At 42.7% G+C, this 16667-nt stretch overlaps 1 protein-coding gene across 6 annotated transcripts in view; it reads right to left on the minus strand.

Annotated features, from left to right (window-relative positions):
• secisbp2l (SECIS binding protein 2-like) overlaps positions 1 to 16667 on the minus strand; it is a 75717-nt gene that overhangs the window by 56673 nt on the left and 2377 nt on the right. The window contains exon 2 of one of the 6 annotated variants that reach the window (XM_048562798.1): positions 3660 to 3737. The exons of 4 other annotated variants lie outside the window; for them this stretch is intronic. The gene's annotated coding sequence lies outside the window, so the exon portion shown is untranslated. Of the gene's footprint in view, positions 1 to 1856; positions 1876 to 3659; positions 3738 to 16667 lie in introns of those variants that run through there. One more of the 6 variants, XM_059639160.1, reaches the window with a different exon arrangement.

The following is a 16667-nucleotide window of genomic DNA, read 5'->3' on the forward strand; positions in this document are numbered from 1 at the left end:
GAAAGAATTACAATTAGATTATGATTAGGCAATAATTTGCACACAAACAGGAACTGGGAATAACCATTTGTTATAACAAAGTGTGGAGCTGGATGAACACAGCAGGCCATGCAGCAACTTCAGAGCACAAAACTGATGTTTCAGGCCTGGACTCTTCATTAGAAAAGGGGAATGGGGAGAGGGTTCTGAAACAAATTGGGAGATGGGGGAGGCAGACCGAAGATAGATAGAGGAGAAGATAGGTGGAGAGGAGAGTATGGGTGGGGAGGGGTAGGGATGGGATAGGTCAATCTAGGGAGGACGGACAGGTCAAGGGGGCGACATGAGGTAGGAAATGGAGGTGTGGCATGAGGTGGGAGGAGGGGATAGGGGAGAGGAAGAACAGGTTAGGCAAGCGGGGACGAGTTGGGCTGGTTTTGGGATGCAGTAAGGGGAGGGGAGATTTTGAAGCTGGTGAAATCCACATTGATACCATTGGGCTGCAGGGTTCTCAAGTGGATCATGAGTTGCTGTTCCTGCAACCTACAGGTGGCATCATTATGGAACTGCAGGAGGCCCAGGATGGACATGTCGTCTAAGGAGTGGGAGGGGGAGTTGAAATGGTTTGCGACTGGGAGGTGCAGTTGTTTATTGCGAACCGAGTGTAGGTGTTCAGCAAAGCGGTCCCCAAGCCTCCGCTTGGTTTTCCCAATGTACAGGAAGCCACACTGGGTACAGTGGATGCAGTAATAGCACATTGGCAGATCTGCTTGATGCGAAAAGTCATCTTCGGGCCTGGGATGGGGGTGAGGGAGGTAGTGTGGGGGGCAGGTGTAGCACTTCCTGCAGTTGCAGGGGAAAGTGCCGGGTTTGGTGGGGTTGGAGCGGAGTGTGGAGCGGACAAGGGAGTCCCGGAGAGCATGGTCTCTCCAGAAGGCAAATAAGGGTGGGGTTGGAAAAATGTCTTTAGTGGTGGGGTCGAAACGTAGATGGCAGAAATGTTGGAGGATGATGAGTTGTATCCGGAGGTTGGTGGGGTGGTATGTGAGGACGAGGGGTATTCTCTTTTGGCGGTTATGGCGGGGGTGGGGTGTGAGGGATGAGGTGCGGGAAACGCAGGAGACTCGGTCAAGGGCGTTCTCCACCACTGCCGGAGCGGGGGTGGGGGCGCGGGGGTGGAGTGGGAGGGTAGAGTTGCGGTCTTTGAACAACGAGGGCATCTGAGATGTACTGGAGTGGAACGCCTCATCCTGGGAGCAGATGCGGTGGAGGCAAAGGAATTGGGAATAGGGGATGGAATTTTTTCAGGAAGGTGGGTGGGAGGAGGTCTACTCCAGGTAGCTGTGGGAGTCGGTGGGCTTGAAATGGACATCGGTTTGTAGGTGGTTGCCTGAGGTGGAGACAGAAAGGTCCAGGAAGGTCGGGCATGTGTTGGAGATGGTCCCCCATCTCAAGCTAGTCCTCCACTTCCTACCTCATCCTGCTACCTTGACCTGTCCGTCCTCCCTGGACTGACCTAGCCCCTCCCTACCTCCCCACCCGTACTCTCCTCTCCACTTATCTTCTCCTCTATCCATCTTCGGTCTGCCTCCCCCTCTCTCCCCATCCTCCTTTTCTGATGGAGGGTCTAGGCCCGAAACGTCAGCTTTTGTGCTCCTAAGATGCTGTTTGGTCTGCTGTGTTCGTCCTGCCCACACTTTGTATCTCGGATTCTCCAGCATCTGCAGTTCCCATTATCTCTGATCACAAATAACCATTTGTTGTTTGAGGGCCATCCCTTATTTTCTAAGTTTTACTGAAGGAAGGGTGAGAAAAGAAACTAAAATCAAGCAGCATTTGGAGATTACACTTCCTTTAAAACAAACTGTTCAGCTAACCTTTCTTCGAAGCTTATTGTACTGAGACCATAAAGCTGTCATATATCAAAAATGAGTTGGTAGATATGTTGCATGAACTTTCCAACTGCATCTTCACTGAAAAACTGCACATCCATGTTCATGCATTTCCAAGGAAGGTTATCTAAAATTACAACATATGCAACGTAGTTACGCTTTGAGGTTAAAATGAAAACAAATCCACTGAGGGCATCATGCTCAGTGGAAAATGATAGCTTCTGGGTAGTACCTACCAACGAATATTTACTTTTTAAAAAAAAACACGACAGTTGCTTGACTCATTTACTGCACAAAAAAGACCATTTGTTCCATTCAGTCTATGCTGCTGTATTGCAATCCAGTCAACTCCATCCTCCACTTGATATTGGCAACTCTGCAAGTGTATTTTATTCAAGTGTCAGTTAAATTTATTTTTAAAATCATTAACTGTTTCCACCAGTCTTGGGGCCAAGCTTCACGTCATGAAACCTGTGTTAAAAAAAGTTAATAATATTCCTCCTATATCTCGTCTAAAACCTCTCTGATGAAGGGTCTAGGCCCGAAACGTCAGCTTTTGTGCTCCTGAGATGCTGCTTGGCCTGCTGTGTTCATCCAGCTTCACACTTTATTATCTTGGATTCTCCAGCATCTGCAGTTCCCATTGTCTCTATTGCATATGGCTATCCGGTTATGCCACAAGAATCATAAGGATTAGCCTGGTCGTTCTAGATCACAGATTCCACTAAACTATTATTAATAGGCAGTCACAAATTCAATGAATCATCACAAAGGTCCCAAAACCCTATTTCAGCACGCACCACTTGTAGCCAGGTTGGTTAAGGCGGCATGTAGCACGCTTTCTTTCACTGGTCAGAGCACTGAGCACAGGAGTTTCGATGTCATCTTACAGCTGTTCAAGGCATTGGTAAGGCTAGATTTGGGGTACTGTGTATAATTCTGGGTGCCCTGCTCTGTGAAGTATGTTATTAAGCTGGAAAGGAGTCAAGAGAGATTTACAAAGATGTTAACGAGACTGGAGGGCTTGAGTTATGAGAGACTGGGTGGGCTGGAATTTTTTGTTTCCCCTTAGAGTGTGGGAAGCTGAGGGATGATTTTATAGAGGTTTATAAAATCATGAGAGGCATAGATAAGATGAACCAGCACGGTCTTTCCCCTTGGATAAGGTAGTCTGTAACTTGAAGGCATAGGTTTAAAGTGAGAGAGGGGAAATATTTAAAAAGGGACCAGAGAGGCAATTTTTTTTCCAAACAAAAGGTGGCGTGCATATAGAGTGAACTGTCAGAGGAGGTGGCAGAAATCAGTCCAATTACAACATTTAAAAGACACTTTAACACATACATTGATAGGATCTGATGAAGGGGGTAAACCCGAAATGTCGACTTTCCTGCTCCTCTGATGCTGTCTGACCTGCTGTGTTCCTCCAGCTCCACACGGTATTTACTGGGTCCCGCATCTGCAGATCCTGCTATCTCCAAATGAATTAAATATCTTTGTACTATGTGAATGCCTTTATGCTGTATTTTACTAAAATTAATGTGACTAAAATAGTGTCATTTAGTCACGTTCAACAAGTCAACGACTTCAGATTATACAGATTCAAGAAAACAAAACATTTAAATTTATTGAAACACATAGCAAAGTACCTCATGCAAAATAAAAATTACTGCATTCACATTTCAAAACTAGCAGCAGAATTTTTGTCCCAAATATGAATCACATGCACAGCAACAGATTTTGTTGACGAAAACACATCTTGATATCACTTAAAACCAAGTATAAGTTTACCTAAAAATCTTCCAAGGCGAGTGTAGACAAAGTAAAACAACTCAGCTCACGCACATCGTTTCACAATCAGGTGGGGAGCTACAAGAAGAATTTTATTTTTAAGACTGCAGGCATGAACATTGTGTGGATATAATTTGTGATCTCTGCTCACAAGAACAACAGATTCTCAGTTATGTGTATTCAAATAGCGGATGAAGACCTGTTTCTGTAACATTACAGTCATCACTTCTTAGTGTGACGCCACGCATTCAAAGAAAGCATTATTCTGCTAAGCCAACCTAAAATAAATCAACTATTAAAAGATACAAACTTACACAAATACATGGATCACATTTCTCACTACCATGAATAACTGTTGTTCTGCCTGGAGAGTTTCTTTGTACTATAGGAATCAGGACACAAAAGAAAAATCTACTTCTCTGGTGAAAAACATTAATGCATTTATTTGGTCATGGTCAGTGAGGGGTAGAGTGGGGGGAGGTGCAGACAGAGAAAAGACAATTGATGGGAAAAGAAAGGAGCAGAATCACAGAATGCGTATTGTTATGCTATTATTTTATTACTGAAGAAACACGACATTTTCTAATGACACGATGTATCAAACTTTCCCACTCAATTACAGTTTGTTATAGGAACAAAAACAAAGTTGCTGGTAAAGCTCAGCAAGTCTGGCAGCATCTGTGGAGGAGAAAACAGAGTTAACGTTTCGGGTCTGGTGAACCTTCCTCAGAACTGAGCAAGGGTCACCCCAGATGCGGAAGTTAACTCTGTTTTCACCTCCACAGATGCTGCCAGAACTGCTGAGCTTTTCCAGCAACTTTGTTTTTGTTCCCGATTTAGAGCATCTGCAGTTCTTTTGGTTTTTATACAGTTTATTATAGGGAATAGGGTTTATAGGTGGCAACTTCAAATTGTGTAATTATATTTACAAAATAATTCCAATTAACCCCAATAAACAATTAGAAGTCAGGAATTTCAGATTAAAAGTATTGCTTTTAATTAGACATATAATTTGTTGCTGATTTTTACAGATATCTTCAATGCGGCAGTTTTAAAACAAAACAAAACTAAATTTAATCTTTTATTTAAAGGGAACAACCTGTATTTAACATTAGAAATATAAACAGGAGTAGATCATACCAACCTTTGAGCATGCTCAATCAACAAGCATTATATCGTTGGTCTTTCCATTCTATTACAATTTTATTCTGAAAAACAAATCCTGTTATAGAGACGATCTGAACTGAAGCAACCTTGGAAGTGTTGCTTTTGAATCACTTAAAAGGTAGTGTCGGACCATTTTGACAGAGAAAGACTAAGGATATCCAGGAGTTGAGCAATCACAAAGATTGATATGAAACTCCAGTGGAGGAATATTAGTAATCAAGTCATCTCTTGATACAGAGTTATTATGTGGACAAGCTACTCGTAGAGACAAAGTTCAGAGTAACAAGAACAACATAAATCAGGTAGGGGACAAATACTGCAGAATATCCTAACCTCATTTACTGCTCAAAAGAACCCCAAAATATTACAAGAACCACAACAGTCTGAAGGTTGGTTATTTCTAGACCAGAAATCCCTCAAAAGCATTAATGGGACAAGGGGAGTAAGTAGAAAGTGTCTGAACACTGTCTATCCTGAAAAATAGAATACCTGTAACTGAACTTTAACACGGAGTGGGGTGTACTTGAGATATACTGATAATCCAATATAATGTCCAGGAAGACTTTGTCTAAATAAAAAATTATCTTGTTTAATTCTTTTGTTTTTAAATGGATTCTTGCCAGATCTTAAAACAGCTGCTGGTGAAAACAGAATGAGCAAGCTGACTTCTTCCAGAAATGTCCAGCAATTCTCAGGACAAACTCAAACATCATCCTTTGGAATGTGACCCTCCTTGCACTGAATGGACACTCCTGCCAAGCGAACATAAAGGATCAATAGACAAGATGTCTACTTCAGTTAGTGCTGAACAAAGCCATTTATGGGTTTAGTTGATGCAAACAATTCCACTTAGCAGCCACAAAAACACATGGTTACTGACGAGGGAACAACCACCATCTTAGTGGAGTCATCTTTAACTTTTGGTTATCAATCTGCTTGAAACACTCAAAGAGTAAGCAGCTCCAGGCTTCGCTAAAAGTCTATTTCTGGGTTTTCTCTGGGTGCTCCGGTTTTCTCTCTCAGTCCAAAGATGTGCAGGCCAAGTGGACTGGCCAAGCTAAATTGCCTGTGGTGTTCAGGGATATGTAGATTAGGTAGGTTATAGGGGAATGGGTCTGGGTGGGATGATCAGAGGGTTGGTGTGCACTTGTTGGGCCAAAGGGCCACACTGTAGGGATTCTATGGGAATCTATGGAAGTGAACCACTTTCCAGCTTCCGTGATTGCATTTGAACTTCTGCAAAAGAAATATGTCAGTCAGCAGAAAGAACCTCAAATGGACACAAACTTGCTAGACACTAATTCATGGGAATTAATTCTGATATCTTTTGATTTTGAATAATCCTTCATGACTTCTCTCCTTTGCTTTTTCTCACTTCTCTTTTCTCTCTTTATTAGATGCATGTGAGAGTGTGTTGCAAACCATTCCCACAAGCTTCGAAAACAGTAATAAATCCTACGTTGTTTAAAGCCTAAAGAATTTGCTTGGGCCATTTTAGGTTGGACTTCAAAAACAGAGTTTGGGGAAACAAATCACTACCTACAAACCCTGTTGAGGACAAGAGAGGAAGACTGCAAAATTATAAATTATTCACTGCATCTTAACTGAGGAGAGTTTCTCTGCATTTAGCTTACTGAATTTCTTTGTTAATATAAGCACCTCAATTACATCACACCACAAACTTCCGAACACATGGGACTGCAAAGCAAGCTTACACACTATCAGTCCTCATTATTTAACCCTTTAAGCACTGTTATCATTCTACTGAAAAGTATATATTTTTTAATTACGTCTAAGGATCTTTCCTTTGATTCGGTGCCCTGAGTTGAACAGTACTCCAAATGAGTAATCAAGGCTTTGTATAACTGAAATGTCACGTTCTGCATCTAGCTTTTTGTGCATAGAGACATAACTCTCTTAGCTCCTCCACAGTGCCTAGTCTTTTTAAAATAAGAAAATGGTTCAATTCATTTATAAAATCAAAGAATTTGACTCAACACTTCCCCACATTTTGAGGTACCATCTACTACTGTTTTGCATATTCACTCAGGCCATGTTTCTTTGAGACTTCCTATTCCTAACCATACACCTAACCTCTTAATTGCATATCACCTGCAAACTTTGACAGACAGCTCTATTCCTTTCAAAAGTGATTTGCAGTAAGCCCTCTCTACAGATCTGCAGAAGACCACTTTTCCTATTCTGACATCTCAATTAATCACGAAGCAATACAATAAAATGTTATTTTCAATTTTGTGTGCTCTTATTTTTTGTACTGAACCAAATGCCTTCAGAAGTTAATTTAACTTTGGATGCTCAGTTAGACGCTGTTACCATCAAGGTTAATTACTCTTTAAAAAAATCTCAATTAAATCAGACAATTCAGCTTTCTCAAATCCTTGCTGATACTAATCAACTGATACTTGTTTAAGTGCTCTGTCTGAGTATCTTAGATTCCAGTAACTTCTCCAAAGTGGGGGCTGTAAATTGGCAGACATGTTTCTTGCTTTCTCCTTCCTCCCATTCTTAAATGATGGAGTACCATTTACTATTTTCCCATCAAAATTTCCTTTCCTTGCTAATCTGTGTGCTATCCACAACACCTCCTTTCCCGCCAATAACCCACCAATAATACAATGTGATGAGCTTCTGCCCATTTCTCATCCGCCTGAATGTGTGATGGCCTCCATTTCCCCATCAAGACATCAGTTTTAAGATAGTAACATTCTGGGATACACTTGGGGAGTCTTATTCTGTGTATGCTTTTTGATACAATTGCTTTAGGTTTTCAACTTTCTTTTGTAATTCAGCTAAGTTCTCTGAACTAAAAATATCAACTTTGTACTCCACCTGTTCTTGTTTTCTCTCAACCATTTGAGCAAACAGTCTCTGATAACTGAACTTCAACTTCCCTATCTTTATCCTTTGATTTCTCCTTCTGTTTCCAGTTGTGGCTTTGCAACCTTGTCACCACACAGAAAAAAAATCCCAAGATAAATTTCCGGCAACACCTCATGTTGCCTGATTTTCCAGTGGCTTTTCAACCACAGTAGGCATCACTCCCATGTGATACAGTTTATCCTTGGCAGTGAGGTAGCTGGATGTTTGGAACTGAAGTTCTCTACTACATCTACCACCACTTTTCACAGACTCTCCAACCTCACTTTATATAGAACACTAGTTTTCTCACCACGAATTCCACATATTACCACCTTTTCTGACAATATTCCTTCTGAATTACATACTTCCTTATCTCTCACCAAACACTGACTTGTTCCCATAGCTCTTAAAATCTTAATTTCTTTACCTGTTCCTTCAGGCATACATGAGTAAATCTTACCCATACAGGTAAATTCTTGAAAGAGACGTCACTTTCTTCTCAACCAACCACTGATCAGTTTGTACATATTTTGCAGCTTTTTTAGCTTCCACTGTGCTTCCCTTTACCACTAGCAAAACTCACTGGCTTATCCTGTTTTCCCACATCTGTCTTCCCAGTGCTTTGTCTAAACCACCAGCTCTGCAATGTGGCCTACTCTATTAGAGTGAAAACACCTGAGCTTTTTTACTTCCTTTTCCACCTCCCGTGGATTTCCTGTTAGCCCTGTGGTAAACTATTCAATGAGATCTCCCTTTCCCTGAAGTCCTGAGGATTTCTCTTTTACCCAATTTCTATCCTGCACAGACCAATGTTGATGTCGGAAGCCAAATTCTGATTTACGAACCAACTCAATCATCTGCCATTTCAGCTGCTAATCTTGCAATTTTAACTCTCTGCTCTTCCGGTTGAGTTCTCACTCCTCCAGAAAGTGAATTGTTGAACTCCTCCAAAATACTGGTCTCGAAGAGTGTCATGTGTTTGATCTATTTTCAATACCCTTATCCACCTATCAAAATTACTTTGTATGATCCTTTCAAACTATGTACGTTTTCCCAAATGCCCTCCCAAGATTCCTAAAGAGTTGCTTGTAAGTTTCTGGTATTAGCTCATTTGCACTGAAAATGGCTTTTTTCACCTCATCGTACTCCCTAGATACCTCCTCTGATAGTGATGCAAATACCTCACTAGCTCTACCTACCAACTTTGTTTGGATCAACAAATCCCACATGGTAACCGGCCATTTCATTTGTTTAGCCACTTTCTCAAATGAAATGAAAAAGGCTTCTACATTCTTTTCATTGAATTTAGGCAACAAACATTTGGACATATTTTAACAGATCCCCACCAGACTTTTGGCTACAATGGGATTGCTCTCCATTACTGTCCTCATCACTACTCCTACTTTTCACCTCTACCTGTCAACTTTGAGTTTTCAGTTCCAACCTCCAAAGCTCAAAACTTTTCTCACTTTCTTCTGTGAGGGCCTTCTTTTCCATTAATTTTTCCTCTACTACAGCAATTCTCTTTCTGCTTTCAACTGTAATTCAAACTATTTCATTTTCTTTCCATATTCAAGCTGCTTCATTTGCAATTGAATTTTAGCCATTTCCAAAGATTCTGATGGCATTTCTTGCAATCGCAAATGGTGAGCTACCACTACAATTAACTCCCCCTTTTGCAGGGACAAAGACAACCCTAACTCCAGCTTCAGAGATAATGGGAACTGCAGATGCTGGAGATTCCAAGATAATAAAATGTGAGGCTGGATGAACACAGCAGGCCAAGCAGCATCTCAGGAGCACAAAAGCTGACGTTTCGGGCCTAGACCCTTCATCAGAGAGCTTGTTTGCCAGTTCTAAAAGCATTGTTTAGCTCACTTTGAACAAAACTACCAAAGTGACTTCTGCCATCCCCAGGAATCTCAGTGACACAAAGAGCCACTATTACACAAGGCACAAACAATTTAAACCAACCAACCAAATGCAACATCGAAAATTAAAAAAAAATACTAACACTCACCTCTCACTGCCTTTGAGTCCGATAATCTTAAACCCAACCTGGAATTAGAGAGAGATAATGGGAACCGCAGAAGCTGGAGAATCCGAGAGAACAAAGTGTGGAGCTAGACGAACGCAGTAGGCCAAGCAGCATCTTAGGAACACAAACATTGACATTTTGGGCCTGGACCCTTCATCAAAGAAAAGGGGGGATGGGGACACGGTTCTGAAATAAATAGGGAGACAGGGGGAGGTAGATAGAGAAGAAGAAAGGTGGAGAGGAGACAGACAAGTTAAAGGGGTGGTGATGGAGCCTGTAGAGGTGAGGTAGGGAGGGGATAGGTCAGTCTGGGGTGGACGGACAGGTCAAGGGGGTGGGATGAGGTTAGGAGGTAGAAAATGGAGGTGCGGCTTGAGGTGGGAGGAGGGGATAGGTGAGAGGAAGAACAGGTTAGGAAGGCAGGGATGAGCTGGGCTGGTTTTTGGATGGGGGGGGGAGGAGGAGATTTTGAAGCTTGTGAAATCGACATTAATACCATTGGGTCAAGCAGCATCTTAGGAGCACAAAAGCTGAAGTTTCGGGCCTAGACCCTTCATCAGAGCCTCTGATGAAAGGTCTAGGCCCGAAACCTCAGCTCTTGTGCTCCCGAGATGCTGCTTGGCCTGCTGTGTTCATCTAGCTTCACACTTTGTTATCTTGGATTCTCCAGCATCTGCAGCTCCCATTATCTCTGATATCATTGGGCTGCAGGGTTCCTAAGCGGAATATGAGTTACTGTTCCTCCAACCTTCCGGTGGCATCGTTGTGGCACTGGAGGAGGCCCAGATGGGCATGTTGTCTAAGGAACGCGAGGGGGAGTTGAAATGGTTCGCGACTGGGAGGTGCAGTTGTTTGTTGTGAACTGAGCATAGGTGTTCTGCAAAGTAGTCCCCAAGCCTCCGCTTGGTTTCCCCAATGTAGAGGAAGCCACAATGGGTACAGTGGTTGCAGTATACCACATTGGCAGATGTGCGGGTGAACATCTACTTGATGTGGAAAGTCATCTTGGAACCTGGGATGTGGGTGAGGGAGGTGGTGTGGGGGCAAGTGTAGCACTTCCTGCGGTTGCAGGGGAAAGTGTCAGGTGTGGTGGGGTTGGAGGGGAGTGTGGAGCAGACAAGCGAATCCCTGAGAGTGGTCCTTCCGGAAGGCAGACAAGGGTGGAGATGGAAAAATGTCTTTGGTGGTGGGGTCAGATTGTAGATGGCGGAAGTGTTGGAGGATGATGTGTTGTATCCGGAGGTCAGTGGGGTGGTACGTGAGGATGAGGGGGATTCTCTTTTGACGGTTATTGCAGGGACAGGGTGAGGGATGAGTTGCGGGAAATGCGGGAGACATGGTCGAGGGCGTTCTCGATCATTGCAGGGGGCTTGGGGAGGGAAGGAGGAGTTGCGGTCCTTGAAGAACGAGGGCATCTGGGATGTGCAGGAGTGGAATGCCTCATCCTGGGAGCTGATGCAGCGAGGCGAAGGAATTGGGAATGGGGGATGGAATTTTTGCAGGAACGTGCTTTGGAGGGGGGGGGGGGGGGGGGGAGAGGTGGATTCTCGGTAGCTGTGGGAGTTTGATTCCAACAACAGCCTCAATATGCCTATAACACACACCTATAAAAGCTCCAGGGCTCGCCAATCTACATCCCAAGGCACTCAGGGAAGTGGTTCTAAAAATAATGAATTGGTCATCAGTTTTCAAGATTCTGTAGATTCTGGAACTGTTTTTATGGATTGGAGGGTAACCTAGACTAGACAGGGCAAACAGAGGAAGGATACGCCCGACGGCCCATGAGTCTAGAATAAGGACAGTTTAGGACTGAATTGAGAAAAATAATTCTTCATGCAGAGTAGTGAGCCTGTGGAATTTGTTGTCACAGAAAGTGGTTGAGGACAAAACATCAAAGGCTTTCAAAAAGGAGTTAGATATATTTCCTAGGACAAAAGGGACCAAAGGGTACAGGGAGAAGGTAGGAACAGTTGGATGATCAGCAGTGAACACACTGAATTTGCACTGCCATTCAAAGGGCCAAACGGTGTGCTCTTGCTCTTGGAATCTTTCTTTCTAAACGCCCATATACTAGTTCGCACTCCAGGTCAGGCTACAAAGCACGCTAGGTATACGCATGCTAAGTATCTTTCAGATGTGATTTTGACACAAGGTCACATATCCCTGTACAGATGGAGCAAAAGATCCCCTGGCACTATGCAGATGCAGGCAAGGTGAGATATCCCCAGAATCTTGGCCAATATTAATCCTTCAACCAACCTCAGAGAGATTGATTATCTGGTCATTACCACTTTGTTCAACACAAATTGTCTGCTCAAGAAACACACTTCAAAAAGTATTTAATTGGCTGTAAAACAACTTCACAACTACAGGATATCTCAAAAGTGCTACATGAATGAATGAATGGTTTTCATTTTTTCTGAAGCATCTGAATAAAGATAGTTAGTCTTTCACAACCAAGCAATCTTAGAGGTCCTGATACATCTAGAAGTTAGTCATGGTGCTAACACACAGATGAGGAATTAACAGGCAGAGGAGGCTCCATAAACATTCCAGATCTCGGTGGTATACGGGAAAGTCTGTGGAAATGACAGCCAACATTACTAGAACTCCTGAAGCAAAAAAAACTAAGCAAAACTAAGCAGGTCTGGGAACATCTTTGGGGAGAAAGCAACGTTAATGTTTCGAGTCCAGATACTCTTCCTCAGAAACTGCAGAAGCTACCAGACCTGCTGCATTTTGCCAATTTTCTTTCTTTTTCAGATCTTCAGCATCTGCACTTCTGTTTTACTGTTACCAGAATAACTGGATGTCCTCAGATCAGTATACATGGTGATGTTGGGGTGGGTGGGGTGGGGGGTGGGGGGCGGCTCCTGTGGTTCATGGTAGTGTCCCTAACACTGAGTAAGGAGGGCCAGCTTCAGGCTGACATTCGCCAGAGGTGTGCAGTAATACCTCAGAGCACTGGCTAAAATAAATAATGTTGATGTTCAAAGGGATGTGAATACCCTAGTGATTAAAAATTAGCTTTCAGGTCAAGCAAGCATTCAGCAAGATCAATGGTATAGAGACAAAAACAGAAATTGCTGGAAAAGCTCAGCAGGATTGATAAAGTCTGCGAAGAGAAATCAGAGTTAATGTTTGGGTCAAGTGACCCTTCCTCAGAGCCCAGTTCCAATTAGGGATAGTCAACGTGGTTTAGTGTGTAGGAAAGTCTATTTCACTAATTATGTCTCACTAATTTGATCTGAGTTTTTTGAAGAAGTAACAGAGGATTGATGAGGCCAGACCAGTTATCGTGATCTATATGGACTTTAGTAAGGCGTTCAACAAGATTCCTCAGCGCAGACTGGTTAGCAAGGTTAAATCACAAGGTATACAAGGAGCACTAGCTACTTGGATACAGAGGTGGCTTGAAGGTAGAAGACAGAGGGTGGTGGTAGAGGATTGCCTTTCAGGCTAAAGGCCTGTGACCAGTGGTGTGCCACATGGATTGGTACCAGGTCCACTACATTTCATCATTTCTATAGATGATTTGGACGTGAACATAGGAGGCATGGTTCATAAGTTTGCAGATGATGCCAAAATTGGAAGCGTAGTGGACAGCAAAGAAGGTTACTTTACAATACAATAGGATTTTGATTAGATGGGCCAAGGAGCAGCAGACAGTTTAATTTAGATAAATGTGATGCGCTGCACTTTGGAAAAGCAAATAAGGGCAGGACTAATATGCTTGATGGGAAGGTCTTGGTGAGTGTTGCTGAACAAAGGGGCCTTGGAACGCAGGTTCATAGTTCCTTGAAAGCAGACTCGGGTAGATACGATAGCAAAGGTGGCATTTGGTACGCTTGCCTTTATTGGTCAGTGCATCAAGTATAGGTGTTGAGAGGTCATGTTGTGGCTGTACAGGACATTTGTTAGGCCACTGTTGGAAAGCTGCTTGCAATTCTGGTCTCCCTGCTATAGGAACAATGTTGTGAAACTTGAAAGGGTTCAAGAAATATTGATAAGGATGTTGCCAGGGTTGGAGGGTTTGAGCTATCGGTAGAGGCTGAACAGGCTGGGGCTGTTTTCCCGGAGCATCAGAGGATGTGGGGTGGCCTTAAAGGTTTATAAAATCATGAGGGGCACAGATAGGGTAAATAGACAAGGTCTTTTCCCTGGTGTGGGGAAGTCCAAAACTTGAGGGCAGATATTTAAGGTGAGAGGCACGATATTTAGAAGGAACCCAAGGAGCAACATTTTCACACAGAGGGTGGTGCGTATATGGAATGAGCTTCCAGAGTAGTGGTGGTACAATTACAATGTTCAAAAGGCATCTCGATGTGTATATGAATAGGAAGGGTTTAAGAGGTATATGGGCCAAATAATGGCAAATGGTTCTAGATTTGTATAGGCTATCTGGTTGGCATGGATGAGTTGGACCAAAGGGTCTGTTTCCATGTTGTAGCATCTCTATTACTCCAAAATGCTGCCAGACCTGCTAAGCTTTTACAGTAATTTATATTTTTGTCTTTGATTTACAGCATCTACAGTTTTTTTTGTCAAATGATATACAGCCTTGATGAGTGCGCATCTGGAACACTGTATATCGTTGTGGTCTCCTTTTCTGAAGGAAGTGTATACATGCATACTCTTGTCAGGGATGACAGGATGGTTCTACAAGGACAGACTGCAGAGAACGGGTTTCAAAGAATGGGAAGTGATTTTATTAAAACTTAAAAAATCCTTATAGGACATGACAAGGTGGATATAGTTAGGATGTTTCTCCTGTCTGGTGAGTCCAGGGCCAGGAGAAAAAGCCCCAGAGTAAGGATGAGGTCATTTAAGATTGAGGTGAGGAGGAATGTCTTCATTTGGATGGTGGCAAATCACTGGAATTTTCCAACTCAGAAAAACATGGAAGCTCAACCACAGTGCACATTGAAGACAGAAATCGATAGATTTCTAGATACCAATGACATCAAGGGATATGGAGATAGCATGGGCGCTAGGGTATACGACACAGTCACTATTTGAGAGACGAACAGGCTCAACACCCAACTCCTGCTCCAAAGCAGGTGTTTTTAAGGCAGTTTTCTGCTGTTTAGAGAGCTAAAGGCAAGAATATTGTCCCAGATAATGGGTGAATGGAATGTGAGAAATTCACTCAGCTATGTCTGAGGGGGCTTGGAATCCATTAGCTTGGCCGCTTGTGTATATGTAGCATGACAACAGTTTGTGCAATCTACACAAGCATGATATTACAAGGACGGGAAGAGATGATAAAAATCAACATAATTATGCTAACAGGATACATAGAAGTGACTGAGAATGGTTAAGTGTATTTTATTGGACCCAGGTTATCATTTTGATTAAACTTGTATGCATTTTTCTTTTACTAACCAGAACATGGAACAGAGATCAAAAGTAGAACTGCAATAAGAAGTGTCGATTAGCCTTGGAATGGAATTCCAGAATCAGTGAAGAAATTTATGAGGTCTGATAAAACCTTGATCCTGCTTTGATACAACTGCATGGGCGTGCACTCTGACATTTAACTAGACATATTAGAAGAAAGTGCCCAACTTGCCCAGCACATGTGCATAAAAGGCAAGATTGAAGCACTTGGAACCATCTTTAGCCAGATATTCTGCATGGATAAAGGTAATTTCAAAGCAAAGCCAAGATCTATCAAAGGTCAATCTCCAGCCAATTCACTCCACGTAATATTAAGCACTGAGTGTAGAGATTCAAGTGGTCAAACAGACTACTCCTGTTCCTATCTCTTATGGGGATGCGCTGGCTGCATGGAAATCAGTCATTTTAGATTAGATTAGATTCCCCACAGTGTGGAAACAGGCCCTTCGGCCCAACAAGTCCACACCGCCCCTTGAAGCATCCCACCCAGACCCATTCCCCTACTCCTCTCACACCGCTGAACACTGCGGGCGATTTAGCATGGCCAATTCACCTAGTCTGCACATCTTTGGACTGTGGGAGGAAACCGGAACACCCGGAGGAAACCCACGCAGACACAGGGAGAATGTGCAAACTCCACACAGACAGTCGCCCGAGGTTGGAATTGAACCCAGGTCCCTGGTGCTGTGAGGCTGCAGTGCTAACCACAGAGCCACCGCGCCGTCCCAATGTAATCATTCAAATGCGATCTTGTATGGAGAGGAAGTTGTATGGTAGCATAGCATTACCACAAGCATCAAACACCATGGACAAGTTGTTTCTCCCTGTTCTATTTAATGCATATAGTCACAAAGGATATCAATGCTCCAAAGCATAACAGACTGTGTCACTTATACAACCACCAGCATCCAAATGCACACAGATGAGATTCATCAGCAACTCTCTGAAAGAGCAATAACCTTTCAACCCCGTTGCAACATTCATACTTACATCTTGAAAATTAATCCAGGAACTAAGATGTAACACCTATTACATAACATTTAACTTTTATGGAGTCACTGACTCTATTTTGTCAAAGCTTTATTGTACTTACTGTATTCAGAACTGCAATTTGCTGCCACTCTCTATAATAAATGTTCTATTTAACATCCATGCAAATGCCATTAGTAACAACAGTCACTCGCTTTGTTTGTGAAATGCACTACTGTTAGTGCTCTCGAATAATAATAAGAAATCACATGAAGACTTCATAATATCTTACATACTATTTCATTATATAACGTATTATAATCTTTAATGCAGTTAAATTAACCGTGGCACACAGGAACATATAAAAATAAAGGTATTCAATCCCACAGGTAAATATTTGTAAAAAGGGTAAATTTTAAGAATGTCTTCAAGCAGCAAAACAACTTAGGCAGGCAAAGAGATCTGGGAGTGGTGAGGAAATTAGAACTTGGGACCTCGGCACAGTCACCAGTGGTGCAGCAATTATGATTGGGAACACCAAAAAGGCCAGAATA

The sequence above is a fragment of the Stegostoma tigrinum genome, chromosome 33 (genome assembly GCF_030684315.1).
Source record: "Stegostoma tigrinum isolate sSteTig4 chromosome 33, sSteTig4.hap1, whole genome shotgun sequence".
NCBI classification, from domain to species: Eukaryota; Metazoa; Chordata; class Chondrichthyes; order Orectolobiformes; family Stegostomatidae; genus Stegostoma; species Stegostoma tigrinum.